The 27,830-nt window shown below is 45.1% G+C and overlaps 1 protein-coding gene and 1 long non-coding RNA gene across 2 annotated transcripts in view; both read left to right on the plus strand.

Moving 5' to 3' along the window:
• Positions 1-27,830, plus strand: part of EVL (Enah/Vasp-like) — an 82,933-nt gene that overhangs the window by 5,675 nt on the left and 49,428 nt on the right. The gene's annotated exons all lie outside the window — the stretch shown is intronic.
• On the plus strand, positions 1,439-2,115 carry LOC107183552. The gene is made up of 2 exons (XR_001514336.1): positions 1,439-1,547; positions 1,867-2,115. It is a non-coding gene; the product is annotated as an uncharacterized LOC107183552 (long non-coding RNA).

Raw genomic sequence — 27,830 nt, forward strand, 5'->3', positions numbered from 1 at the left:
CAGACACATCATGGACTTGGCAGCTCCGCCTGTTTGTCTGACAAGCCACAAGCAAAATGTTATTTTGGGAAACAAATAATTTAGCTCTTGGGATGGCAAAGTGGATATATTAAAAAATACCAGTCTATCCTGCATTATTAAATGTGTTACAGTTATTGTTGAGTTTTACTCGCTGGGAATCGGAGTCCAAAGATTTGAATACACTTCATCCAATGTAAACTTAAAGCTGTGATCGTGATGACCCACCTTATTTCTCTAGACCGCAGTTTCTGTACTTACGGGAAAGGCTACTTTGAGGATAGTATGTAAGACAGAAGTGTATAAATTATAAAGTTTTGCTATAATGCTTGTACTTATAGTTTGGAATTAGTGGAAGCTTAATCAGTTAATATTTAACCAGTTCAGTCTCATTCCCATTCCTCACACTTTTTGCATAGCACAGTAGTCATCTCATGTTAAAAACAATGAGTCAAAAGAAAATTAAGGCCAAGACATGGGAACAACCAAAGTGTCCTACGAGAAAGGACTGGATAAAGAAGGTGTGGTCCATCTACACAATGGATTCAGCCACAAGAAAGGATGAAACAGCGCCATTTGCAACAACAGGAAGGACCTTGAGAACGTTATTCTAAGTGAAAGAAGTCAGAAAAAGTAAGAACCATGTGACTTCACTCAGATGTGGGATATAAAACTGAAACTCATGGTCACAAACAGCAGTGTGGTGGCTGCCAGAGGGAAGAGGTTCGGGGAGAAGAACATCCTAATAGATGGTGAAAGGAGAAGCTTTGACTTTGGGTGGTGGGTACACGGTGCAGTATACAGACCTTGTAACATAGAAACCCACACTTGACACCTGTATGTTCATGTTGACCAATGGCACCCCCAAGAAATTTAAGGAAGAAAGAAAAGGAAGAGAGAGAGAAGAGGGGAGGGGACTTTAACTGGACTCGGTAGTAATGAGTCCAGAACAGGATACCCGCCTGGCTCCACGCGCTGCTTGTCTCTCCTTAGGATAGTTGCAAAGGTCGCACCCTCTGTGTAGGTTCTGGAAATTTTGTCCATGTCTTTTTAGAAGTGGGGAGGGCCTTTTTGCTGATAGCAGAACATTCATTCAAAAAACACTTCCTAGACGTCTACTAACTATAAGCCATAGTAAAAGGTGCAAATATGTGTGATCCTTCGTCCCCCCTTCAGGAATTTGCTGTCCTCAACCAACACCAAAAGCATGGGGTGGGGCAACCAAGGCACAGGAATGCGGGTGAAGTGGGGTAGATCCCATTAGCAGTACGGGTGACCTGCTGTAGTTCTGCAGTTTTGAGGGGTACGGGGATTTTGAGGAAGATCTGAGTCTTGGGGAAGCGTAGGATTTGGGTGGATGAAAATAAAGGGAAGGGCTGTTGGGAGCAGTGCAGGGGCTTAGTCAGGGGAGTGGGCTGATAAAGCCCAAGGAGGAGCGACTTCCCTCCTCCTCAGGGTTACCCATGTCTGATTGCCTTTTCCTCATGACTGGTGACTTTCTCTGCCCTGGAGTTCACTGCCGTGCAGAGGTAAGCACTTCACCTTCAGGGACCGTGTGGTCGGGGACATCTGCTCGGTGCTCTGCAGCTCTGGCACCTTTGGTTTTCCACTGGCCTTGTTACCTGAGCAGCTTGGTTAAGCTCTTTGCGCTTCAGTTTGCCTCTCTGTAAAATGGGGATATTACCTACCTCCCAGAGTTGCTGCATTGATTAAATGAGATTACTTGCTAAAGCATCTAGCAAGGTGCCTGGCACTTAGTAGATAATAAATTAATTCCTTTAATTTCCCTCAAGCAGCAAAGCATTTAATTAGACTAATGAAATCCTGTTCTAATCTAATCCTGATTAGAAATTGCACAGGAGCCAGAAGAGAGGCCTGACACTCAGGTGGGGCGCCTTGGACTCCCATCTTCCTGGGTGCTCAGACGCAGAACGCCAGAATGCAGTCCTTGGATGACAGTCCTGCTTGTTGAAATTTTATGACACAATGAACCAACTGTGATGTGACTAATCAGCTGAGAGCTTGGATCTGGGCTTGGTTGGCACGCAGATTCTCTGGCCTGAGAGATTAATTAAGTTCCTTGCAGTTGACAAACTGGGACTCTAGTGCTCTCCGTCTAATTACGATGACACAGCCAGAGCCCACCACCAAGTGTTGACATTTCCCCAGGGCCGGCATAGCAGTGCATGCTTGGCCTCACAGCTCTTTATTTCCAGAGCCTGGCACAACATACACATGTCTGTTGAACTGTGTGGACTGCATTGACAGTTTGATGTGTGAGGTCTGTTCCACTCGGTAGGGGAGGGGGACAAAGTAAATTACAAGCGAGAGCTCGGTGGTGAGCACCCTTCCAACCAGAAGCAGCTGTTGTAGAAATAAATGATGGGTAATTCCTGGTGGTTCCATTGGTCTTCACGGGGAAGCCACTGAAGAGCTTCAACTTGGGGATCCTATGGAATCCTTTTCCCGGTAGGATGCTCTCCTATCAGATGAACTGGAGCACTTCCAGAGCCGGAGAGTGAAGACTCCACCTTCGTGACTCTCCGCCTTGTTGAAGACTGAGGGAAGTAGAGGTCCCAGGGTGGAGCAGGCGGACACACGTGCTGTAGTTGACAGAATCGTTGTCCTGGTGTTGGTAGGGGCCCTCCTGATAACCAGATCTCTGGGGTGAATGAAGTGCGAATCAGCTCGTTCTGCCCTGGGTGAGAACTTAAACACAGCGTGTTTCAGAGACGGGTGGCCAAGAGCGGGCTGTCTCCCAGTCCCTTACCCGGTGGCAGTGGAAAGCCCTGTCCCTGGCCAGCGAAGCCCTCCCTGGCCTGACTGCACGCTCTCTGGGGCCTCGGTCGCAGGAGCCTTCCCTCGGCTCCCCATTGATTCAGTCTGGGATCCGCGCACCCTGTGGTTTCCCTGGCTCCAGCCCTATGTTCTCTCCCCATGAAATCCTTCCGAACCCAGCGCCGTGCACTTCCTTCAGGAAACCTGTTTCCACTCCAGCCCACATGAATGTCTCTTTTTTTCCTGAACTTCCGTACAACACGGACATATAGAAAATACTCTAGGGCTTAATTTTTCTGTCGTATTTCCCTGACTTGATTGAGGGTTACTTGAAGGCAGAAAGAAGGTTTGATACCTTGTCCCTCCACCTGTCACACTTGAACAGAGCCGGATGCATCGTGGCTTCTCGGCACTTCTTATTTATTCACTTTTATGGGCTTTTTTTTAAACCTCCTGCCACATGCCATTGTTATAGGCCCTAGGAGGGGAAATGGCAGGAAACAAGGCAGTTGCTGCCTCTTGGGTGTCTGTTCATTTCAGCGCATGAGGCATGACTGGGATTTTGAGGGAAAATGAGTCTGCTGAGTAGTTTGCATGGGCAGAACTGGTCCAGGCAGCAGGTCAGCAGCAAGAGCTAAAGGGCCACATGGTGAATTTCAGAGCTGTAGGGAGTTACAAAAGGGTTTGAGCTAGCACCAAATATGAAGTTTAACAAGTCCTTGCGTATTAAAATGTAAACTTTCTGGTTCTTCTAGATTCAGATACAAACAACACACGTTGCAAGTGTAGGCACATGTTCCAGGACCTGTTATCACCTCCAATTTCCATACCCGTCCTGTAGGCTCGGTACTGCTCACCTGACAGGCATGTGCCTGAGAGGATTCCGGGAATAGCTCACTCTCCAAGTGACACGGTTTGCTTCATTGGGAGAGCTGGGAATTGGATCTGTCTTCTAACTGAAAAGCCCATGCTTGCCTTTGGCACTCCATAGCTGCCTCTGACCCTGATTTTGTTGTTCTCATAAGATTCCTAGGAGATCACTGCTATTACTGTCATTCTGTTTCACAGATTTTTTTAAAAAAGCAAGGTGTGCACTGGCTTAACCTCTCCAGCATCACACAGAGCCGGCATTTGAACCCAATTCCACCCGACTCTGGGGCCTGTGCTTTCGATGGCTCTTAGTCACGCAGGAGGCTGCATGGGAAGCAGAAGGGCCTGTAGACAGCTGTTTGACAAACACTGTGCACTCCACTCCTCTGGGCAAGGTCAGTGTGGGAGCATGAGAAATCTCGAGGGAGTAGAGGGCGGAGGGTAGGAATTTTGCCCCTGAACTTCCCACATCTGTTTGATGAAGGAACTTTTATTGCTTAACACTTAATTTTTAGTTACGCTCAGGAAAATACTGCTGTAGTTGAAGGGTAATCTGAGTGTGGGAATTAGAAATGGGGAAGAAGAGAATCTTTAGGCAAAATACAGAATGGAAGAAGATAAGAGTGTGAGATTCGAAATCTCATTGGAAGGTAAGTTCAGACTCCTGCTCTTACTGGCTGTGTAATTTGGTGCAAATTGTTTATTCTTTTTGGGTTTCACTTGCCTAATATATAAAACTAGAGGCCCGATGCATGAATTTGTGCACAGGTGGGGTCCGCTCGGCCCTGCCCCCAATCTGGATGAAGGGGGCTGTTCGGGGAAGGGGCCATTCAGGGGGAGGGGCCGAGGATAGTTGGAGAGCTGGCCCTGCCCCCTAGTTGAACTCCCAGTCAAACTCCGGTCAAGGGGACAATTTGCATATTAGCTTTTTATTATATAGGATAATATAATATAGGAAAAGTGTGATTACATATGCAAAAATGCTTTGTAAGCAGTACAACTGAAAGTTTTTGGTTCTTTTTTATTTTTCCCATCACCATTATCCCCTCTATCCCCCTCCCATCTCTCCCTCTCTCTTCCCCGCTGAAAGTTTTTTTTTGAGTTGTTCATGTTTGTCCCAATACCTAGCACAGCACCTTCCAGCTGTTTGAAGGGCAGTTAATGGTTGTTGGATGAATGAGTGGTCTCTGGGTTCTGTAATTGGTCTGTTGCAACTGAAAATATTTTTCATTCAGTTTTATTAAGATATAATTGAGAGTGAATTTTTTAAAAATATTTTTTTATTGATTTCAGAGAGGGAGAGAAGGATAGAAACATCAATGATGAGAGAGAATCATTGATCAGTTGGCTCCTGCACACCCACTACCGGGGATCAAGCCCGAAAGCCACCATGTCCCCTGACTGAAAATTGAACCGTGACCTCCTGGTTCATAGGTCAATGCTAAACCACTGAGCTACACAGGCCAACTTGATATAATTACTCTTGATGTGTCCATGATAAATCGGACTCTTTCTCAGGACTGCCAAGAGGAGAAACTGCTGCGATTTCACACACCCGTGCAGTTCTCACTGGTGGAAAGAGCTGAGATGTGCAAGGACATTCTGGGATCAGTCTTTTGTTAGCACCTGGGCAGAGAGTGAGTTGGAGATCATTCTGATAAGTAAAACACTGTGCAAAGATCAAGTACTTTTTAAAAACAGAGAGGCAGGTAATTCTTTAGCATGCCTATCTCTTTCCTCTACTAGCATTGCTATTCCTAGAAAGATACTGTTTGCCCAGCATCCAGTTTAGAGAGGAGGGTTAAGAAGAGGGGAACCAGTAGTCCATTCCACAGTGATCTGACGACCTGGCCCAACCCCACACCCCCTCTTTGGGGGTGACACAGGACTCAATCCCTTGGCTGTGGTGATTGGTTTAAGGCAAGCATGTCAGACTCGCAGCCTGCTGGCACAAGTTTGACATGCTTGGTTTAAGGGAAGAGTCTTGGGCTAGATCTGTGAGGGAAGATGCTGCTTTTTCTGGGATCAAGAGCTGTGTGGGATGATGAAAGCCTCAAGTCATTGGTGGTAGCCTTCTGGTACCAAAGCCAGCTGATGGGGTAGAGTCCAGTGATGGCCAAAGAACCGGCTTCTCATGGCATCACTGAGCCGGGCTTCAGGCATTCGGCCCTGCTGAAGCCAGGCATCTCCATGAGGGGGGTTGTTTTTGCACTATATGAAATAACAGATTCCACTTTTTTTCCCATCAGAATCTGTCATTTACAACCTAAAGAATTCCAAATAATACAAAACTGCGCAGGATAAAGAAAAAGCAGACTAACACTTGTACCATTTTTTCCTCCTCTGGAGGTGACCACGCTAATCATCATCAGAATCGTCAGACCACATTGCAGTGTTGTGTTTCATCCGGGTGTTTAACAGAGAGCACTGTGGCCTGGGACACTGGTTTGGACTGAGTTGTGTCCCCCACATTCATAGACGGAAGCCCTAACCGCCAATGTGACCACCATATTTGGAGATAAGGCTTAAGAGATAATGAAGATTAAATGAGGTGAGGAGGGTGGGCCCTGAGCAGTAGAGCCAGTGTCCTTATAAGAAGAGGAAGACACCAGAGAAAAGGCCATGTGAGGACACAGCAAAAAGGTGGCCCTCTGAGCCAAGGTGAGAGGCCGCAGGAGAAACCACTCCTACTGACGCCTTGACCCTGGCCTTCCAGCCTCCAGAACGGTGAGAAAGTACATTTTTGTTGCTAGGACTGGTATTTTGTTATGGCAGCCCGAGCTGACGAATGCAGGCACATTTAAAAGAGAGAGAGGAGGGCGGCGAGGGCACTCAAGACCTTATCTGTGTGACAGTCCATGGAGGATTTGCCGTGTGCTTTTTGAAGAAAAGGCAGGCTCAGCTGGTGTGGCTCAGTGGTTGAGCATCTACCTATGAACCAGGTGGTCACAGTTCGATTCCTGGTCAGGGCACATGCCCAGGTTGCAGGTTCAACCCCCCAGTAGGAGGCCTGCAAGGAGACAGCTGATCAAGGCTGTGTCAGAGCTGAAACAGCTGTTCGGTAGTCTCTGGTCTGAGCTCTAGGAGGCACTTTTTTGGACACAGCATTTACTTTTCACATTCCTGCAGCAGACGTGTCAAGGTCCTTTGAGGCATTTCCAACGGGAAAGGGAAGTAATGTTTACTGAACACCCTCTGTTCGCTCTCATTCATTCAGCGCTAGACCTTAGGGATCCAGCCGGATAGCTTCCGTCTAATTCAGCTATTAAGTGCCAAGAGCTCCAGTTACAATATGCTATTTAATTAACACCACACTCAGCAAGTTAGAAATATACTCCCTCACAGATGAGGAAACAAATCTAAAAAGGGTCAGAACGTGGTCATGGTCCCCAGGACCTGGTCTAGAGTTCAAGGTGCCTGATTCCTGTTCTGTGGCTCCTGTTTCCTGGCCCTGGGAGGCAGGAGGCTGGAAGCTGGCACAGAGATCAGTGCTGCGTGGGGGCCAGCGGATGGGGGAACTGAAGGTGGCCCGCGGGTCCTGGCTCCCCACCGAGAGAGCCGGAAGCACTGTGGTTTAATGAAGCACTACATTGGCCATGCCCCATAAAACTAAGAGAAGAAAAGAAATTAAAATCTAAAGGAGTTGTGGCCACTGGAGAGAATGGTTAAGCACAGGCAGAGCAAATATGGCAGGTTTGAGACCAACTGCTCTCATCATGCTGTTCTCTGGACAGATTCCGCTCCGGAGGGCTGTGAGTACCCGGCCTGCCCTCTCAGGGCAGGAGCCCTAGACCCAGACAGGCAGGTGTGGGGGGCCACACCTCCTCCCTTGTGTGGAATGCCCAAGCGTCTGGATGGCCAGGGTCTTAGGCACAATCAGTGACTGTCTTAACATGGAGAGCAGGCCAGGCCGCATTTCCGCATTTTCATTTCACTTGTCCCTTTGCACCCTTAAGAGTTTTTGTTTGTTTGTTTGTTTGTTTTTCAATAAGCTGGTTTTAGTCATTGAAAAATTAATAACTGCTTATAATAAAAAGTTCAAAGAGAACAATGACAGAACTTCACCAAGATCCTTAAACACTCGGGTAGGAAGCCACCTGAGATGGTCTCAGATACAACGTAGGACCCTGTGTGGCCTGGGATTGTGTGTATGTGATGCTGTAAAGAGAGGATATGGCTTTGTTTACTGACAGATAGAAATTCAGCGGCAAGGTTTGGGTTATTGACTACCTTTATGACTTCCTTTGGGTTCTCTTGAATATGTGCTGCCTCTCCCAAAAGCAGAATTGCTCAAGCTCAGGGGCCATCTCCTCCAGTTTCCCCAGGAGGCCCTGGACTGACTGCAGGTAATAGCCGCAGGAGACCTGAAGGGGAAGGATGGGAGGAAGACGACCCCTCGTGGAACTACCCCGTAATCTCAGCTTTCCTACTCCCATCATTGGTTAGGATAAAGTTCGGTCGTTTCCTAATATTAAAAATCCTTCTTAAAGTGGAACTTTAAGTAAAATGAATGACTAGGGTGAACAGTGTGGATAAAAGAATTGGATTTACCGGTATTGAATGAACGCGCAGGAAAGTTCTAACTACATGACACCTGCAGTCCATCCCCCAGACCAAGGCGGTGGTGAGTGGTTTCCTGGCCTGGACTTGGTCAGCATCTGAACCCACTCGGGCCTCCCTGGCTTGGTGTCCAGGCAGCAGCATCACTTGCTCCCACTGGTCCCGGCCCCTCTGCGTGCTGGCTCCTGGCCCTGAAACGACTCGGCAAATGGCTCAGTGCATGGCAGTTGTGTTGCTGGCACGATGCTCCCTTCCACACATTCTTACAAGCTCCTTTTGTTGCTCTGCTTTCTCCCCTCCCTGCTTTTGTGCACTTTGAAAATCACTGTATTTTTCCTCTTTGAACTCCTCCTTACCCCTGTTCCTCATAGGCCATGGGGTTGGTGCACCTCTCCGGGCTGGCCCGGCCTCCTCTCTGACCTGCAACAGGCCCCTCCGCCCCTCTGTGGGTGGATGCTGTCTCTTTCTCACTGGTCCCCAGATTTTGACTTTAAGCACCAGGGCAGAGAGTGGGTAGCGTGTGGCTGCTCACCTGCTCCTCAGAAAACTCGCCTGACTCCTACACAGCGAATGCAGTTCCCTCCCGAGGAATTCACTTTATGTGATCTTCCTGCCCTTTGCTTTTCCGTTTCCCCTCCCGACCATAGAGTTTACATTCTAGCACACACCTTCCCTGGGCCATTAGAGACCAAGCGGACAGGTTTCTCCATGGTGCTTCTCTGTTTAAGTTTTCATTACCTTCACTACCTCTACCTGTGTGCTTAATTTCTTTGGTCCATAAAATTACACACCTTAAATTTATGGTGCTATTACTTCATTAATAATATATGAATATGGGGGGATGAGGACACATTTGTAATACCTTAACCAATAAAGAAATTTTAAAAAATAATAATAATATATGACTATATAATGTGCAGTCACATGTGTTTAGAAACAGTGGCACTTGTCTTTGACTTTGTATGCTTATCTATACTAAAATAAGGGTAATATACTAATTAGACCAGACATCCTTCCAGAGAAAGCCACGGTGGCAGGGTCCAAGGCAGAGATGGTTAGGGGCGATCAGGCCGACAGGGGAGAACAATTAGGGGTGATCAGGCAGGCAGGCAGGTGAGCGGTTGGGAGCCAGCAGTCCCAGATTGAGAGGGGGGTGTCCGACTGCCGGTTAGGGATTGGAGAGGGTGCAGGCTGGGCTGAGGGACCCTCCTCCCCATGCAGGAATTTTGTGCACCAGGCCTCTAGTTGTTAATAAAGGTCCCCCTCCCATTGCTCCCTTGAACTCCAAGCCCAGGAAAACCACCAGTATTAAAGGAGGAAGTAGTGTGGGTTGAGTAGAGAGGATACTTCTGAAGATGTCAACCTGTGTTTCAGAACTCCTGGGTGTAAGGTTATGTACTGCTGAGCTGTGAGATGCAGGGCCAGTTCTTCACACCAGGCATATGCCCCCTCTTATAGCCAAAGAATAGTCTGAATAATTAAATGATACAATATATCTGAAAGTTCTTTGTATGGTGTAAGCATTTTAAAAGGCAGAGGGATAGATGGGCAGAGTGTGCTGTGTACAGACCTGGGTTCCAGGTGGCTGCCACTTACTAGTTGGGTGGCCTGAGCCACTCTGCAAACTTCAGTTCCCTCGTATAAAATGGAAATTATGGTAATAAATGTGAAGAACCCAGTATACAGTAGGTGCTCGTTAAATGTCTTTAAAAAGAGATTGTTATTAGGCGTATATCCTGGAGGTAACATTTTAACTGGGTGTTGCCAAATGGATTTCACCATGGACTTAGACACCTATAAACAAATGTGTCTGTCTTGATGAGTTTTCCCAGGTATTTCTGGTGAGCTGATTTTTTATTTGTGTGCCAGTAATAACACCTGACTTAGAAAATCCTCTGAAATCTTTGCTTTAGATTTGCAAAGAGTAGGACGTTTCCTTTTTTTATTGACGTGGAATTGGCATGCAATGTTATATTAGTTTCATGTGTACAACTAGTGATTCGACATTTGTAGGCATTGGGAAGTGGCCCCATCTGTCTCTGTACAGAGTCAGTGCGGTCTCATTGGCTGTATTCCCATTCTGTGTGCTACATCCCCATGACTTATTTTACAGTTGGAAGTTTGTGACTCTTGATCCCTTTACTCATTTCACGCCCTTCTCGTTTTCCCTCTGCTCTGGGAACCCCCGATAATTCTCTGTATCTGTGAGTAAGAAGAGAACATATCTAAGGTGGGGCTCATCAGTCATCACTGATGGAGAACAGAGGAGAGTGAATAGTGGTGCCGCATTCCCCTGAGCAGCACTACCATAACCACCAGTGCAAGCCACGTGGGGAATTTAAATATTTAACAGCCCTGTTAAGAAAAATAAGAACAGGTAAAAGTAATTTTAATGACGTATTTAAACTACTATATCCAGAATATTATAATGTCTACAGGTAATCAATGGGAAAATGATGAATGAGCTATCAGTGACTTTCTTGTATTAGGTCTTTGAAACCTGGCTTTTACACTGACTTCACTTCTCTAGAATTTCCAGATGTGTGCAATGTTCATTGATTTGCATTGATGTCGGAAGCTTCCACATACTCTGTGCACTGCTCCTAGCTCCTCTGTTGCTGACCCGTGGAGATGCGCCTTCTTCAGCCCCTTCAGCTGTGGGCTCAGTGACCCCCAACAGGGAACATGCTGCGACAGGGCTTCGGTAGCGAGCCCTGGGCTCAGGCAGCTCATGTGCTTTTTGTGGAGGGACCGTCACTTTTTGGAGATCAAGAGCACCTTTGAAATATTAATGAAGTTATTAACACAGTCCCCTGGAAGTGCAACATGCTTTAAACCACAACACTGCAGGCAGTTTCAGGGGTTGTGTGGCAGCCCACCTGTGCACCTCGGGTATAGAACAGAAGGGGCTGAGGTGCGCCCATTTGTGGGGCAGAAAAGGGGCTGGGAGCCTCACAAACCTGCCTGAATGTGTGAAGGACAACAGGGAAAGAATATACTCGAAACTAGTACCAGCAGTTGCCTCTGGAGGGAGAGATTGGGCTTTGCAATGGGAAAAGGAACTCTTGCAAACGCTGATCCTTCATAGTCATGACTTTCAGTGCAGTTTTTCTGTAGACCTTTCCTGCACACAGGTGAGCCACAGTTCCTTGGAACCACTGCTAGAAATCCTGGGGCATGAGGAAGCTGGCACCAGTCCCAGTGGTCCTTCGTGTTATTTATAAGGCCACATGCACCCTGGCCAGTGTTTCTCAGTGGTTAGAACATCAGTGCACGCACCAAGGTGGCTCAGGTTCAGTTCCCAGGCAAGGGCGTGTTACCTGGGTTGCAGGTTCGCTCCCGGACTCTGGTCCTGGTGTGTGCAGAGACAACCAATCGATGTCTCTCTCTCACATTGATGTTTCCCACACACACACTTCCCACCTCCCTCCTACTCTCTCTAAAAAGCAATGGAGCCCTAACCGGTTTTGCTCAGTGGATAGAGCGTCGGCCTGCGGACTGAAGGGCCCCAGGTTCAATTCCAGTCAAGGGCATGTACCTTGGTTGCGGGCACATCCTCGGAGGGGGTGTGCGGGAGGCAGCTGATCAATGTTTCTAACTCTCTATCCCTCTCCATGCCTCTCTGTAGAAAATCAATAAAATATATTAAAAAATAAAAAGCAATGGAAGCCCAGCTGGAGTGGCTCAGTGCACCAAGAGGTCGCAGGTTCGATTCCTGGTCCGGGTGCCAGGGTTGTGGGTTTGATTTCCAGTAGGGGGTGTGCAGGAGGCAGCTGATCGATGTTTCTCTCTCATCGATGTTTCCATCTCTCTCTCCCTCTCACTTCCTCTCTAAATAAATAAATAAAATAAAAAGCAGTGGGGAAAATATACCCTGGGTGAGGATTAACAAAAAATAAGTAGATCAATAAAGGCACGTGCTGAGCTCCACACCCCCTGACAGGCTTCTCTGACAAGTGAGATGTTCTGCTTTTCAGCAGTCTTTCCCCGTCATTTTAAACTCAATCTTCATAAGCAGAATAGAAATGAGGAAAGCGGGACCCAGAGGAGGGGCTGAGCATGCAGGGTGGCCTGCTAACCGAATCTCTCACTGCACAGATGAGGACACTAAGGCCTGAAAGGGAAGTTGATCGCCTGGAAGCTGAGAGCAGATGGCATTTGTCTCCTGACTCCCAGCCCAGTGCCATGTCCGTCTAGCACAGCCGTGGGCAAACTGCGGGCCGGATCCAGCCTGTTTGAAAAAAAAAAAACAAAAAAAAAAAAAAAAAAAGACTGTCCCCTTTTCTGTAATGATGTTTACTTTGAATTTATATTAGTTCACACAAACACTCCATCCATGCTTTTGTTCCGGCCCTCCGGTCCAGTTTAAGAACCCATTGTGGCCCTCGAGTCAAAAAGTTTGCCCACCCCTGGTCTAGCACGTGCCACTCGGCACACATTTGTGTGCGATTCCTGCCAAGCTTGGCAGCAAATTTGCTTGAAAGATCAGTCAGGAAACTTGGACACAGATTTTTTAAAGATTTAGTTTGGGATTTTTTGTGAAAATTAATTCATTAACAGAGTAATTATATTTCCTGTCCACCTAGACTAGTGGTCGGCAAACTGCGGCTCGCGAGTCACATGTGGCTCTTTGGCCCCTTGAGTGCGGCTCTTCCACAAAATACCACATGCGGGCATGCACGTACAGCGCGATTGAAACTTCATGGCCCATGCGCAGAAGTCGGTATTTTGTGGAAGAGCCACACTCAAGGGACAAAAGAGCCGCATGTGTCTCGCGAGCCACAGTTTGCCGACCACTGACCTAGACTAAGGAACTAAGCCATACCAGCTGCCTTCCTAATAACAGTTTTCAATGGCCATACTGTGGACAGTATATTGGCTTCAGGAAAAGAGAATTTTAAATAGAAAGGGCCCTGTTTTTGGAGTAGGGAGTGCTCTTAAGGTGCTTCTGTGGTTCCGTCGCTATCAGGACAGGCAGCACCGGCACCTACGCCTTCCCACCCTCAGCTGTGCCACGCTGTCAGACCGGGCTGTCTGTAGGTGCAGGTTCCGTGGTCTGCCAGCTGTGTACCCGCGGTGTCTAGCACAGTGCATGTCTTCTATCAGGGGCCCAGCACATGCTTGTTAGATGAATAAACCCTCACGTAGGTGCAGTGTTTTTCACTTTGCCAAGCACTTTTCCACCCACCGTCTCCTTTGCTCTTCACCAGAACTCCCTGAGCAAGAAAGGACTGGTGTTGTGTCTGCCCTTTGTAGGTGAACACACATTAGAAAGGAAGAGTGGGGGACTGTGAACCTCAGTCCTGACTTCCCTCTGTAGCACCCTCACCCCGTCATCCGAGGAGCTTGGGGGGTTGAGGTGTGGGGTGAAGGGCCAGCAATTAATGAAGTGTGACTGTTTTTCTGCTCTGTGCTGCCCTGGGTACATTAGTCAGACTAGCTCAGCCGTGGTGTTCGCTGTCCCTGCATGTCTGTGTCTGTGGTTCACCAGTGGAATGAATTACGGAATGAATCGATGAATTCCTGGAATGCTGAGGCCAGCGGGGCACTGATGAACTTAACCAGTCTTGACAATTTTTCCTCCAGCGATATTCCGAACCTCACGAAACCCAGGCTTACTTCCAGCCTAATTAGAGCAGTAGGTCACCCCAAAACAGCTCAGAGCAGAAGAGACTGGTCTGATTTGATATGATTTTTTTCCCCATCTTGTCATTGGGAAAAAAAAAGTGTTAACATTTCTAATAAAAGGCTGCCCTTGTCTTTAAAGGCCTCTGCGAGGGTGAGCCTGCAAAATTGGAGACCCAGGAGACAGTGTATACTGAAGGAGCTATTGGGTTATCTGTCCCTTGGCAAACACAGAGAATAAAGCGGAGGCCTGGACCAAGCTTCAGGAGGCTTGGTTTCCAAATTCAGTTTTGCAACCACTATTTTGAGACCTTGGGCAGATACCTTTCTTTCACGTGACCTCAGGCTCTTCATGAGGCCATTAAACCCACAGACAGAAACAGGTCATTTGTACAAAATAGTCAGGGTTGTGGGCCATCTTTGGCAACCATCCAAAATCAGAGTCAACGCAAACGTTGGGTCCAACCCTCTACTAACACAGGTGTGTGTTACACCTGCAGTCGGCTCAGTGGCTCCTATCACAGCAAGATCACCATCCCTATGGCTTCTCCTCTGAGAGCAAGAAGCATGCAGTGTCCACCATGGACTCCCAGCACCTAGCACTGGGCCTAACCAGCTCCCAGGAGATCACATAAGGAAGGGTTCTTTCTTTGCAGCAAGCTCCGACCCACAGGCTCAGAAATAGTATTCACATCTTCCTTTCATCTCCCAGGCTGGACAACCCGGTTTCTCGGTCAGTCCTCATATGTTTCTCTCTCTTTTGCTTCAGCATCTTAGTCACCCTCTCAGAATGCTTCCAGTTGCCAGTACCTCTTGTATTGGAATATCAAAAACTGATCTCAGTCTTCTATGTGTGGTCCAGGCTGGAGAGAGAATGGATTACATGCTCTACAATCTGAATCACAAAATAAATGAACCAGGTACCCAATCACTGTTCCTGACTCAGGTTCTGAGTTCTGATGATGAGACATGTATATGACACCAACAAGCTGGCCTCGTGATTTTTCAAGATGACTTATAGAGATGTTGGACACTTGGGTCAAAAGTCCAGAAGTAGGTCCAGACAGATATGTCACTTGGTGTTTGACAAAGGTGCAAAGGCAATTCAGTGGACTCAGCAGTCTTTTCCACAGATGGAGTTGGAACAATATGCAAAATAGGCCCCCAAACGAACTTTGACCTAATCCCCATACATTATACAAAAGTTACCTCAAAATAGGTTCTAAATCTAAATGTAAAATATAAAACTTCTGGAAGAAAATTTGGGACGATCTTCACAACCTAGGGCTAGGCAACGGGTTTGCAAATGTGACAGCAAAAGCTCCATCCCTTATAAAAAGGGGGGAAAAATAATGACAAACTGGACTTCATCAAATTAAAATAAGTTTTAGTTAATCAAAATTGAAACTGTTATCCTGTGAAAGACACTTTAGGAGAATGAAACGATGAGAGACAGACTTCAGGAAAATATTTGCAAATCACAAAGGACTTGTCTTGAGAATGTATAAAGAACTCTCAAAACTTAACAGTAAGAAAACAGCCCAATTTTTTTTTAAATGGGCAAAAGACGCCGAAACCGGTTTGGCTCAGTGGATGGCAAAGTGACTATATACAGATCACACATGAAAACATGCAAAGATACACAGCACCATTATTCATTAGAGAAATGCAAATTAAAATTATAAGGCGAGCCTAGCTGGTACTGCCCAGTGGTTACATGTCAATCCCTGAACCAGGAGGTCATTGGTTCAATTCCTGATAAGGCAAGTGCCTAGGTTTTGGGCTTGATCCCCAGTAAGGACCATGAAGGAGGCAACCTATCAATGTTTCTCTCTCATCAATGTTTCTCTCTCCCTTTTCCTCTCTAAAAATCAGTAAAAACTTCTTTTAAGTTTACATCCCATATAATCTCATTAGTATGATATTCTATACAGTGGGGCCTTGACTTACGAGTTTAATTCGGTCGAGACCGAGCTCGTTAAGGAGCTCGTTAACTCAAATTACTCTATCAACTCAATGCAAAATATCAGCCAAGAGACAGCTGGTATCTCAAAAAACTCGTCAGTCGGGACACTCATAAGTCAAGGCCCCACTTTAGTAGAAAATGAGAACAGTTCAGGGGTTGCTGGGAGTGAGGGGTGGGGGAGGGTGTGACCTCTAAGGGACAGTTAGAGGGGGTTTGGGGGGTAATGAACTTTAGCTTCTGATTGTGGTAGTGGTTACGCAGATTCATCCAGGTGTTCCATTCATAGAAATAAAATCCAATCAAACCAGACCAAACCAAAAGTTCTGAGAAACAAACAAAAAGCGCCTATAATTTGAATGATGAAAAAATGGTTTCTCATTATGTTCCTTTGGTTTTATTTAATTTGTAGTTATCTAAAAGTAGCCAATGTGTCCTATTTCTTCAGATGCTCACTAAAACCATTGGAAATCATTGAAAGGGGGCAAAAGGTTTGGACACATCAAAGTACTCAACATAGCCCTGACCAGTTTGGCTCAGAGGGTAGAGCGTCGGCCTGCGGACTCAAGGGTCCCAGGTTCGATTCCGGTCAAGGGCATGTACCTTGGTTGCGGGCACATCCCCAGTAGGGAGTGTGCAGGAGGCAGCTGATCGATGTTTCTCTCTCATTGATGTTTCTAGCTCTCTATCCCTCTCCCTTCCTCTCTGTAAAAAATCAATAAAATACATTTTTTTTTAAAAAAAGTACTCAACATATAGCTTGAGAAACAACTAGTTCTCAGGTCAAGTTCACGTTCTTGTCTTGAAGCCTGAGCACTTGGACTTAGCTGCTGCATTCTGCCAGAGTGCCCTGCTTCGTTCCTTCTCTTCACATTCTAGAACTAAAATCACTTGACAGTTGTCACCCTCCATGAGGTCCTTTCTACTAGTTTCTGATGTGAGCCAGGATGGTGGGACGATTTTCTTCAACAATCTCAAAGGCCTATTGTTAATTCATAATCCATTTTAAAGCGTTCTATTTCAGTCTGCATTTGGGGCATTTTAAAACCATGGCTTTATTGAGATATAAAGTTTACCCACTTAAAGTGTATAGATAAAATAAATAATTAAATAAAATCAAAACAAATAAAGTATACAGGTCAGTGGGTTTTAGTATATTCAGTTTGCCACCATCATCACAATGAATTTTAGGACATTTTTGTCACCGCAAAAGGAAACCCACTATGTAGCAAGAATTGTGGTGGGCATGAATGGTTCTGAAATGACTAAAACATGGTAGCCCCTCGCTAAAGGTCAGTGATCTGTGACAACTAAATTGATAATGTTGTAATAGAAGTATCACAGCAGTAGGAATAATTTTATCTATCTTTGGGGTTTAATAAACACTTCAGTGAAGAGGTGATATATGTATTGGGTCTTGAAGGGCAAACCCAAATTGGATTATAATTGTCATGCAGCTTTTTGTTAATAGGTTTTCATAATGTGTCAGTGATGGTAACTAATTCTGTGTAGCCATTTCTCCATTCCCTTTTATTGCACTCCTAAGACACAAGGACCTTATCATGAAAATTCTCATGAAAAACCAGTATTATATAAGCGCAATTTTTTTATATTTCTTAGTTATAGACCCTTTTATGCTCAAACATCCTACCAAGGGAGAGAGGAGTATCTTTTTGCAGAAAAAGAAACTAAGATAAGTAACTCTACTAAGTTACTAAGAGTGTCTTTTAGTATAGCTCCCTGACCTGTTTCCTACCATTCTGCTTTGCCATTGGACTCTAGACACATGGAAAACGCCTCTTTCAATTCAAGTCAATATAGTTGTCATTTATTGAATATTTACTTTATTCAAGATCCAGAGCCAGATGCCTTAGCATTTAATTTCCTGTGTGAGATTTGGTGTCCTTCCTTTTCATTCATTCATTCATTCATATATCCATTCATGCAATCAACATGTACCTCATACTTACTATATCCTAAACAGTATAGGAGGTGCTGACCTCAATTTATAGCAACACAAAACAGGACATTTCTTAACTTTCTCGCTAAATTGCTCTTTGCCAATAGTTCCCATCCTATTTTTCCAACATTCCCCATCCTATTTTTCCAACATTTTCTATTGCCCTGACCCAACTGATTTAGGGACTGGTGCTGTACCTGCAAACCATAATTATTAACGTAACCAGTCCTTGCACTGAACAGGGGAAGAATCCAGGGTGGAGAGTGGGGAGTGAATGCCCAGGGACATTATAAAGCATGTCAGTCATAAAGCATGGGCTAGACTCCATACCTCTTACCCTGGCCAGAAATCTTTCCACATTTCTTGCTCTTTCTCATAATTCTACTCAAGTGCCTTATGAAAGCTGGGTCGTTGAGTTAAAAGAATGCCCCCCAAAAGTTTATTCTTACCTGTCACGTACTTCTGAAACCAAGAAAAGGCAGTAGTAGTATGTGTAGGATAGGAAATGAGGGATGAAAGTGAAAGGCACATTCTCACAGTGAAGGTGTTTACACCCAGGTTAACATCCTCAGGAACTCCTCACAAAATGAAAAAGAATACCTTTTGGTACTTTAAGAATCGTAAATCTACTTCTGCTTCTGGCCATGACAGACTACTGATGATGGACTTGTTCTCTTGACAAAACAACTATGAAACTGAACAAAATATACAGAACACCTTACTATATAAAGGATACTGAAACTCACAAAAAAATATTAAATTCTTGGTGTTTCAGGCACTGAGCAGGCAGCACAGGATTCTGATCCTTGAGTAAAGAAACACATGTGATAAGCCCCACAGTCGCTCTGGCTTTCTGCTGGAGTCTCTTCTGGTCTTGGCACGGAATGCTGGAGCTCAAGCTAATGCTAATCTTAATAAGCTCAGGGAGCAGACATTGGAACTCCAGGCTACTGAAATAGCTGGACATTGCAGGCCAGGGTAAGGAAATAGAGAAGAGGAGGCTTCATGGTAAGGGCAAGGATAGCAAAGTCTGTGTAGGTCTTCACTTTGGGTTGTTGGCTGACGGCCAGCTATATGTGTATAGAATGAGACTATCCATGAGGCTTGGCACAGATTGCACACTGTGGGGCTAACAAATGATTGATGATGCTGAAGGTCATGCATTGCTAGGAGATGTCGGAGATCCCAGTCAACCTGAGTGAAGAGACCTTACTGAGCACCTCAGGCGCCCCCGAACAGCCACACCTTAGCAGTAAGGACTGTGTCCTCGATTAAGGGTCACACCCTAGGGCTAAGTTTAAAATGGAAATAGAACTTAAAAAATAATTCGTCCAAGCTTCACAGTATCTAAAGGATCTGCCAGTAGTTTACCTGCCTGCCAGGACAAACTCAATGCCTTTAAAGGAAAACAATACAACCCAGACTCTCTGCAATGTATAATAATAATGTCTAGCATACAATCATAAGATAATGAACATTAAAGAGAAGATGTTGCCTGTATTTAATTGAAGGGAAAAAAAACAATCAGTAGACCCTGAGGTCACTTTGAACTTGGAATTAGCAGGCAAGTCCTTCAAAGTTGCTATTATAAATATGTTCAAAGACTTAAAGGAAAGGTGAATATAATGAGTAAATAGACGGAGAATCTCAACAGAGAAATGTAAATTATAAAATAATTTACCAAATGGAAATTCTAGTATTAGAAATGAAACTTTAAAATTCACTGGATGAGATTAAACTTGGCTCGGAGACTGTATTAGAAAGGGTTTGTGGACTTGGAGACTGAGCAATAGAAATCATGAAATCTGAAAACCAGGAAAATAATATTTTAAAAAATAACAGCACCTTGATGACTTGTGGGTAACACCAAAAGATCTGTATATGTGTAATTGTAGTCCCAGAGGGCGGAAGAATAGTTCTTGGAGAAATAATTACCAAAATTTCCCAAATTTGGTGAAAAACCTTAGCTGACATATCCAAGAACCTCAGCAAACCCCTAGCAGGGTAAATACAAAGAACACCACACTAAGCTCATCAGAGTCATACTCTGGAAACCAAAGAAAAAGAGAAAATATTAAAAGTTACCAAAGGAGCCAAAACCGGTTTGGCTCAGTGGATAGAGCGTCGGCCTGCGGACTGAAAGGTCCCGGGTTCGATTCCGGCGCAGGGCATGTACCTGGGTTGCGGGCACATCCCCAGTAGGAGATGTGCAGGAGGCAGCTGGTCGATGTTTCTCTCTCATCGATGTTTCTGACTCTCTCTATCTCTTCCTCTCTGTAAAAAAATCAATAAAATATATTTTTTAAAAAAAAGTTACCAAAGGAAATGATACATTATATATAGAGGATGACAATATGAGCGATGGCCGATTTCTCATCAGAAATCATGGATGCCAGAAGACAGTAGACCAACATTTTTTTTAAGTTTTGAAAGGAAAAACAATTCTCAGAATTCTCTATTCAGAAAAAAGTACCTTCAATAATGTAGGTAAAATAAATATATTTTTTCAGATTAAAAAAAATACTAAGAGAATTTATTGCCAACATTCCTGATGTATAAGAAATGCTGAAGTTAATTATACTAGGAAATTATACTAGGAAACTCAGATGTTTAGAAAAGATGAAGAGTACTAGAAAGGATAAATATATGGGTAAATACAAAGGAATGTTTTATAATTAAATATATATTTATATATAAGTACATGTGATCATTTAAAACAAAAATATATGACATTGTATTGTGAATGTGTAATACATATGACTACTATACCATAAAGGATAGGAGTGGATTTACACAGTTGTAAAGTTTTTAGATTTTCATGAAATGGTACAATATTCTAAGTATTCAACGTTAAGAATGCATGTTGTAATACCTAGAAAGACCTCTAAAATATAAAAACGTATAGCTAAAAAGACAATAGTAAAACTAAAATTGAATTCTAAAAGGTATTTAGTTTACTTAAAAGAATGTTAGAAAGGAGGAAGAGAGAAACTAAAAACAGATGAGACAAATAGCAAAATGGCATACCAATAGCCAACCATACCAATAAGTTAAATAGATTAAATACTCCAATTAAAAGATAGCGCCGAAACCAGTTTGGCTCAGTGGATAGAGTGTCGGCCTGACGACTGAAAGGTCCCAGGTTCGATTCTGGTCAAGGGCATGTACCTGGATTGCAGGCACATCCCCAGTAGGAGATGTGCAGGAGGCAGCTGATCGATGTTTCTCTCTCATCAATGTTTCTAACTCTTTATCTCTCTCCCTTCCTCTCTGTAAAAAATCAATAAAATATATTTTAAAAAAAAAGATAGAGATGGTCAGACTGGATGAAAATCATATTCTGTCTACAAGAAACACTCTTTAAATACAAAGAAATAGGCAGGTTGAGGATAAAAAGATGTGTAGTAGGCAGAGCAATGCTAATACCCCACCGTAATCTCCAGAACCTCTGAATGTGTTACCTTACATGCAAAAGGGACTTTGCAGGTGTGATTAAAGTTATGATCTTTGAGATGGGGCAGTCATTCTGGGTTATCCATTGGGCCCAGTCTAATCACATGAGTCCTTAAAAATGGAGTATCTAGTCCTGACCAGTGTGGGCTCATTGTTCCATCCACCAAAAGGGTTACAGGTTTAATTCCTGGTCAGGGCGAATACCAGAAAAGAAGATAACACTATGAGATGATTAATATGTTAATCAATATGGAGTGATATGTTAATTAGCTTGATTGTGGTGATTATTTCACAATGTATACATATATCAAAACATCAAGTCATATACTTTAAATATACAGGGTTTTTTTTTAACAATTATACCTCAATAAAGATAGGGGGGGGAAATAAAATCAAAAATAAATTAAAATATGACCATAAAAAGAGACAAGAGTGGAGAACCTTTTTCTGGCCATGGTCTGAAATAGATGTTGGGATGGAAGAGAAGTCATAGTGATGCTGCACTCTAGCTGAGAAGATGTAGGAAGGGGCCCTGAGCCAGGGGGGGCAGGTGGCTTCTGGAAGCTGGAAAGGGCATGGAAATGATTCTCTAGAATATGTGCCCTGACCAGAAGGAAACAGTGCTTGCAGCACCTGAGATCTGTGTCAGACTTCTCACCTACTATTATCTTATAAAACGAAGATAATCAATTTGTGTTGTTACCAGCTATAAGCCTGTGGTAATGTGTTACAGCAGCAACAGGATGGAAAAAGGTATACCCAGCAGATAGCATTAAAAAGCTCAAATGGCTACATTAATATCAGATAAAATCAACTTAAAGATGAGTGCTGCCAGTGATAAAGAAGGACATTTCATACTGAGGAAAGGGTCAACACATCAGGAAGATATGAGTCATAAAAGTATGTGTACCTAACAAGAGCTTCAAAATGCCTGAAATAAAAATGGGCAGAATTAAAGAAAAATAGACTAATCCACAATCACGGTTGGAGATCTTCTTAAACCTTTCTCTCAGCGGTTGATAGAACAATTAGACAAAAACAAACAAATCAACAACAAACCAGTAAGGTCGTAGAAGGTCTGAATGGCCTTGCTGGACCTAATTGACGTTTCTAGAACGCTGCCCCTAATTTCAGAATGCATGTTCTTTCCTTGTGCACATAGTACATTCACCAAGGTAGACCAGATGCCAGGCCTTAAAGCAAGTCTCCATAAATGTTAAAGGCCTGAAATCATACCAGGAAAAACAAAAGAAATCATACTAAGTATGTTGTTTGACCATAGTAGAATTAAATTAAAAATAAATAACAGCCCATCCGGTGTTGCTCAATGGTTGAACATCGGCCTATGAACCAGGAGGTCACGGTTCAATTCCCAGTCAGGGCATATACTCGGCTTGCAGGCTCCATCCCTAGTGTGGGGTGTGCAGGAGGCAGCCAATCCATGATTATCTCTCATCATTGATGTTTCTCTCTCCCTCTCCCTTTCTTTCTTAAATAAAAATAAATAAATAAAGCTTTCTTTTAAAAAGAAATAATAGTAACAGATGTAGGAAAACACCAAATATTTAGGAATTAAACAAAATCTAAAATGATGTATGGATAAAAGAGGAAATCACAAGGAAAAATAGAAAATATTTTGAACTAAAAGAAAACAAAAGCCCTAACATGTCAAAATTTGTGGTTTGCACCTTGTGCAGTGCTGAAAGCCTTGCAGGATACACTGTCAACGTTCAAAGTGCTTTCAGCTCCCCGGTTAGAGCTGATCTTTCTTTTGTACTGTACTCCGTACAGCTGGTTTCTGCTCTGTCAGTAACAACATTTTATTACATCTGTTTGCTAACATGTCAGTCTCTTCCTTGCTAAACTGTGGGAGCTGTTTTAGGACAAGTGTTGTGTTCTTTTCCGTGTTTTGTCTCTAGTTTCTAGCACAATGTGTAACTCCGGGTTCTTAGGGAATTTTGAATGAAAGATTGGGAATGAATGGATCTTATCATCTTCATGAGGACCCTGTGCAGCCCCCTTTCACACTTGAGGAAACTGAAGCCCAGGTTACTTACAGAACAAGTGACACCAGGTTTCCAGTAATCCCCAAGCATGTTCCTTTCAGGCCCTAAGTCACTGACTGAAATATCACCATTAGAGAGAAGCAGCTCCCCAAAAGAAGTGCAAAATGATTACCAGAGCCCGGCCGGTGTGGCTCAGTGGTTGAGCATCAACCAGGAGGTCACAGTTAAATTCCCAGTCAAGGACACATGCCCGGGTTGTGGGCTCGATCCCCAGTGTGTGGTGTGCGGGAGGCAGCCAATCCATGATTCTCTCTCATTTCCATGTTTCTCTTTCTCTCTACTGTCAAACTACAGCGGGAAGGCCGGAGAGGGTTGCGGGGGGGTGGGTAAGAGATCAACCGAAGGACTTGTATGCATGTATATAAGCATAACCAATGGACACAAGACACTGGGGGGTATGGGAGGCTAGGGGAAGGTCAAGGGGAGAAAAAAAAAGGAGACATATATAATACTCTTTGTAATGCTTTAAGTAATAGAACAATTTATATATATTTAAATGGTTACCAGAGTAAATTATTAAGTAAGCTATTACAACATCATCATGTAGTCTTCTTCTCTGGAAGATGAGTGAGGATGCTTCTGAGGTCTTGGAGCTTTTCATAAAGGCCTGTGGGGAGCATGTGCACTGAGCCGCCACCTATAACAGATGGGAGAGCCCAAGCCTGGCCCTGTCAGGGGGTTCTGAGATAGGGCTGGAGGGTTAGCAGTGAGGCAGCACCGCAGCCCAGTCCCACCCCAGCCCCTGCCTCTGCAGGAAGCACTTAGAGGCCTGAGGTTGCAACTGTGGGTGGTGGTTCAGGGCCCACAGTGGCTCTCGACCACCCACGCTGGTGGGGCTCTGCCTGGGAGCCTGTTTCTCCATTTTCTACCTAGCTTTCAGTTTCCAACTGGGGTTTGTTTCCCCTTTGTCTCTGGTTCAGCTTCCTTTTCCTGTTTGGTTTTAAGTAGAGACTGAAAATCAAGTTGCTGCCTCCCGAGGGTCTGTGGTCCTGTGATCAACGTAACCTGGTAGGAGTACAGGACTCAACTCTTCGGGTTCCCTAAAGCCTTCCAGCCATGGCCATGGTGTGAGTACTGGGACCAAAAAGGGGACAGGGGGTTGTCAAGAGAAAACCTAGAATCATAATGGTGTAGAGCTGAAGGGGCCATAGAAATCATCCCAGGCCCCCTGTTGTACAGTGGGGAGATCCAGGAACAGAGCAGAGGGCATAGAACTTACCCAGGGTCACACAGCAAGATACTGGCAGCCGGGCACGTTCCCTCTGCTGGTCTGTCCATTGCAGGGCCTGTGTCTCTGGATGCCTGTGGCCTTTAATGGCTTCTCTGTGTAGAGGGGGTCTGATCTGTCTAAGATGCTTGTGGTTTGGATCAGGTGCTATGGATGGTCCTGGCTCGTCTCTCCAGAACAGCCTGGAAACATTCAGGTTGTTTTCTCTGAATGCGGAGCAAAGAGGGAAGAACTGAGGTTCCTTTCACAATGGAAACTTCATGAACTGTACAAACAGAGTCCTGACCTCAGCCTGAGACTTGGACTGCCTGGGCCGTCCGCACCAGGACTGTTGCTATTTGGTACGACTGTGGGCCACAGCGGGTCAGCCTCTGCGTGGTTAACCGGGCGAGGGCTCTCTGAAGGTGACCTTACATCTGACAGGACTCCTCGGCCCTACAGTTAACTCCAGGAAAGATGGTGGGTGATGAGCCAGCTTTGCCTCCTCGGATCTGGGGCGTTTATTTGATTAAGTCATTACGGCTTTGGATCTTAGCATAAAGATCTTAAAATCCCTGCTTAAAACGTCCTTCACGGTGTCCAAAGTGCAGTTTTACCAACTTTTATTTTAGAAAAAGAGAAAGAGAGAAACATCTACTTGTTCCACTTACTTATGCATTCACTAGTTGATTCTTGTAATGTGCCCTGACTGGGAATCAAACCCGCAACCTTGGCCTAGTAGGATGATGCTCTAACCAATTGAGCTACCAGCCAGGGCCCAGTTTTCTTATTTGGTTGTTCTCACCCTGTTGGGCAGATGAGGAAGGTGCTATCACTGGCTTTGTGGGCAAGGCAGCCCAGCCCGGGCACTTGCTCACAGCCATGTGGGTCTTGAGGAAGGTCTGGAGTTTCCCAGGACACTCAGGCTCTCTGGAAGCAGCTGTGTGAGTTGCTAAAACTGACATTACAGTGAGTAGAACTTGCCCGATGATGGCTCCGGCGGGCAGAGCCCAGGATCTAACAGGACCGGGCACACATGCTGGGTTTTCATGGTTGGCTTTACTCCTGCTCCTTCCAGCCACTTTGCTATCATTTTAGTAATTTACCTTGAGGGTTAAAAAATTCGTGGGTGCAGCTGTGGAGAACAGAAAACTTCCCACTTCAGGGGCATGCTTACTTCCAGAGTCCGGAGGAACCAAGTCTCTTTCAGTTATAAATGTCAGCTGCTGACCCTGGCTGGTTTGGCTCAGTGGATAGACCGCCGGCCTGCAGACTGAAGGGTCCCAGGTTCGATTCCAGTCAAGGGCATATGCCTGGGTTGCGGGCTCGATCCCCAGTAAGGGGGCGTGCAGGAAGCAGCCAATCAATGGTTCTCTCTGATCATTGATTTTTCTTTCTCTCTCTCCCTTCCTCTCTGAAATCAATTGAAAAAAAATTTTTTTTAAATGTCAGCTGCTGACTGCAGGGAATGGTCTCAGAAGTAAGTGGGGAGGAAGCCATGCGATATTTTTAAAGGTCTTTTTACTAGTAAATTGTAGAAATCCGAGAGGTTTCCATCTTGAAAGGACCTAGGAGACCGGAGACGGTCTGTCTGCACTGGATCATCTAGGTTAGGGGTGCTTCAGGGCCTTGCCCTCCACCTCAGCCACATTAACTCTCTTCCATCTTTTTTAAGTACTCCTCAATATTTCTTTGACGGGGGGAAAGTTGCATTGCTCCTGGTGATGAATTTGAAGTGTGATAGTACCTGGCTGCTCCAGCTGAGAGGTGCACAGATCGGGATATTGAGGCCCCGGGTCTCGGAGGCCATGGGGTCCCATTACTCTTCCCCTGGATGTGCAGCCAGATCATTCGGAAGCTTCTTGGAGCTACTCTGTCTTCTGTTCCAGAGAATGCTGTGTGCGCTCCGTGAGCAGCATTAGCATAATGGGCCCGAATGATCTCATGAGAGTGTTCGTGTTCCTCAGGTGTCCTGGGTGCCAGGTGGTTGGGAACTGGTCTCATCCAGTGGCTTCTCTTCAGAAATTGAACCCATAAAAGAGAAAATAACAACAGCCCTCCCCGTTTGGGTTACATGCCAAGCATCACGCTAATTATGTTGCATACACTGTATTTAATCCTCATCCTCCGGTGCTCTGCTGTCATTCCCATTTACAGACAAGAAAACCAGGGTCAGCCAAGTGAGGTTACTCGTCCCAGTCCCACTGGCATCACTGGCAGAGCTGGGACGTGAAGCTAGGTCCCTTGCATTTTCAGAAGCTAGGCTTCGCTATAGCCTCTCGAAGGAACTGGTCCCAAATTGCAGAGTGAGGGTTAGAGTCGAGGCCTCCTGGTCTCTGTTACCCTTTGCAGTCTCTGATCTCACGTGGTGGATGCCATGAGACAGAGAGGCCTTCTCTGCCCTGTAGCTCCCGGGCGTTTCTCTGCCCATCATCCCTTCATTCACCATCTGCCCTCCCTGCCTAGACTCTTCCGGGCAGGAGGCAGGGTTACTCATTTCTGACCATCGCTGTGCCTAGGTAATGCAGTGGCCTCACGCAGGTGTTCATTGAACTGAGCCGAGTCGCCATGCTGATGGGCAGGGATATTAGCTGGGCTGTTAATTCACCCTCAGAGGTGAGCATACTGCCCCAGTCCTCGGCCCAGCCAGCTCTTCTCAGCTGTCCCAAGGCTGTGTTGAAACTCATTCCACTTCCACAAGTGGTCAGAGTCACAGACTCTGGGATATATTGGAATGTGTACTAGCAATAGTAGCCCCAATGTCCACGTGGCCTATCAGATGGCTCCCCGAGGGAAGGCTGTGTTGAGAGCCTTGAAAGAAAGTGTGGGTGTGAGACAGGTTCAGACTCTCCCAACAGTTGGTGGATGTTTTCCCAGAGAGGCGAGACCAGCTGTCCGAGCATCTGGGACAGAACTGTAGTGGAGAAAAGGTGCAGAACATCTTGAGTAACATGACCCGCAGTCTGATCGTCCCACCCAATCTGGATGGAAGAAAAGATGTCTGGGTTTAACACTAAATTTATTCTTTATTTACCAAGAGCCTTTCTTCAATTCTCAAGCTCATAAAAACGGGGCTTGAACATCACCATTCAAATTTCTGCATGTTAATATATGCAAATCCAGTTCACTGTTTTCAAAATGTGGTCAGGAGGCCTACTTCTTAGTGGTCTATGACTCAAAACTATATTTATAACCATATTGAGACATTATTTGCCTTTTTCACTCTTATGCCATGAGTGAACAGTGGAATTTTCCAGAGGCCACATGACATGTGTTGACATTATCACTGTGACAAGTAATGCAATGCGTGCTTGTGTTTTAAAAGTTCTC

The sequence above is a fragment of the Myotis davidii genome, unplaced genomic scaffold (assembly GCF_000327345.1).
Source record: "Myotis davidii unplaced genomic scaffold, ASM32734v1 scaffold60, whole genome shotgun sequence".
Taxonomy (NCBI): domain Eukaryota; kingdom Metazoa; phylum Chordata; class Mammalia; order Chiroptera; family Vespertilionidae; genus Myotis; species Myotis davidii.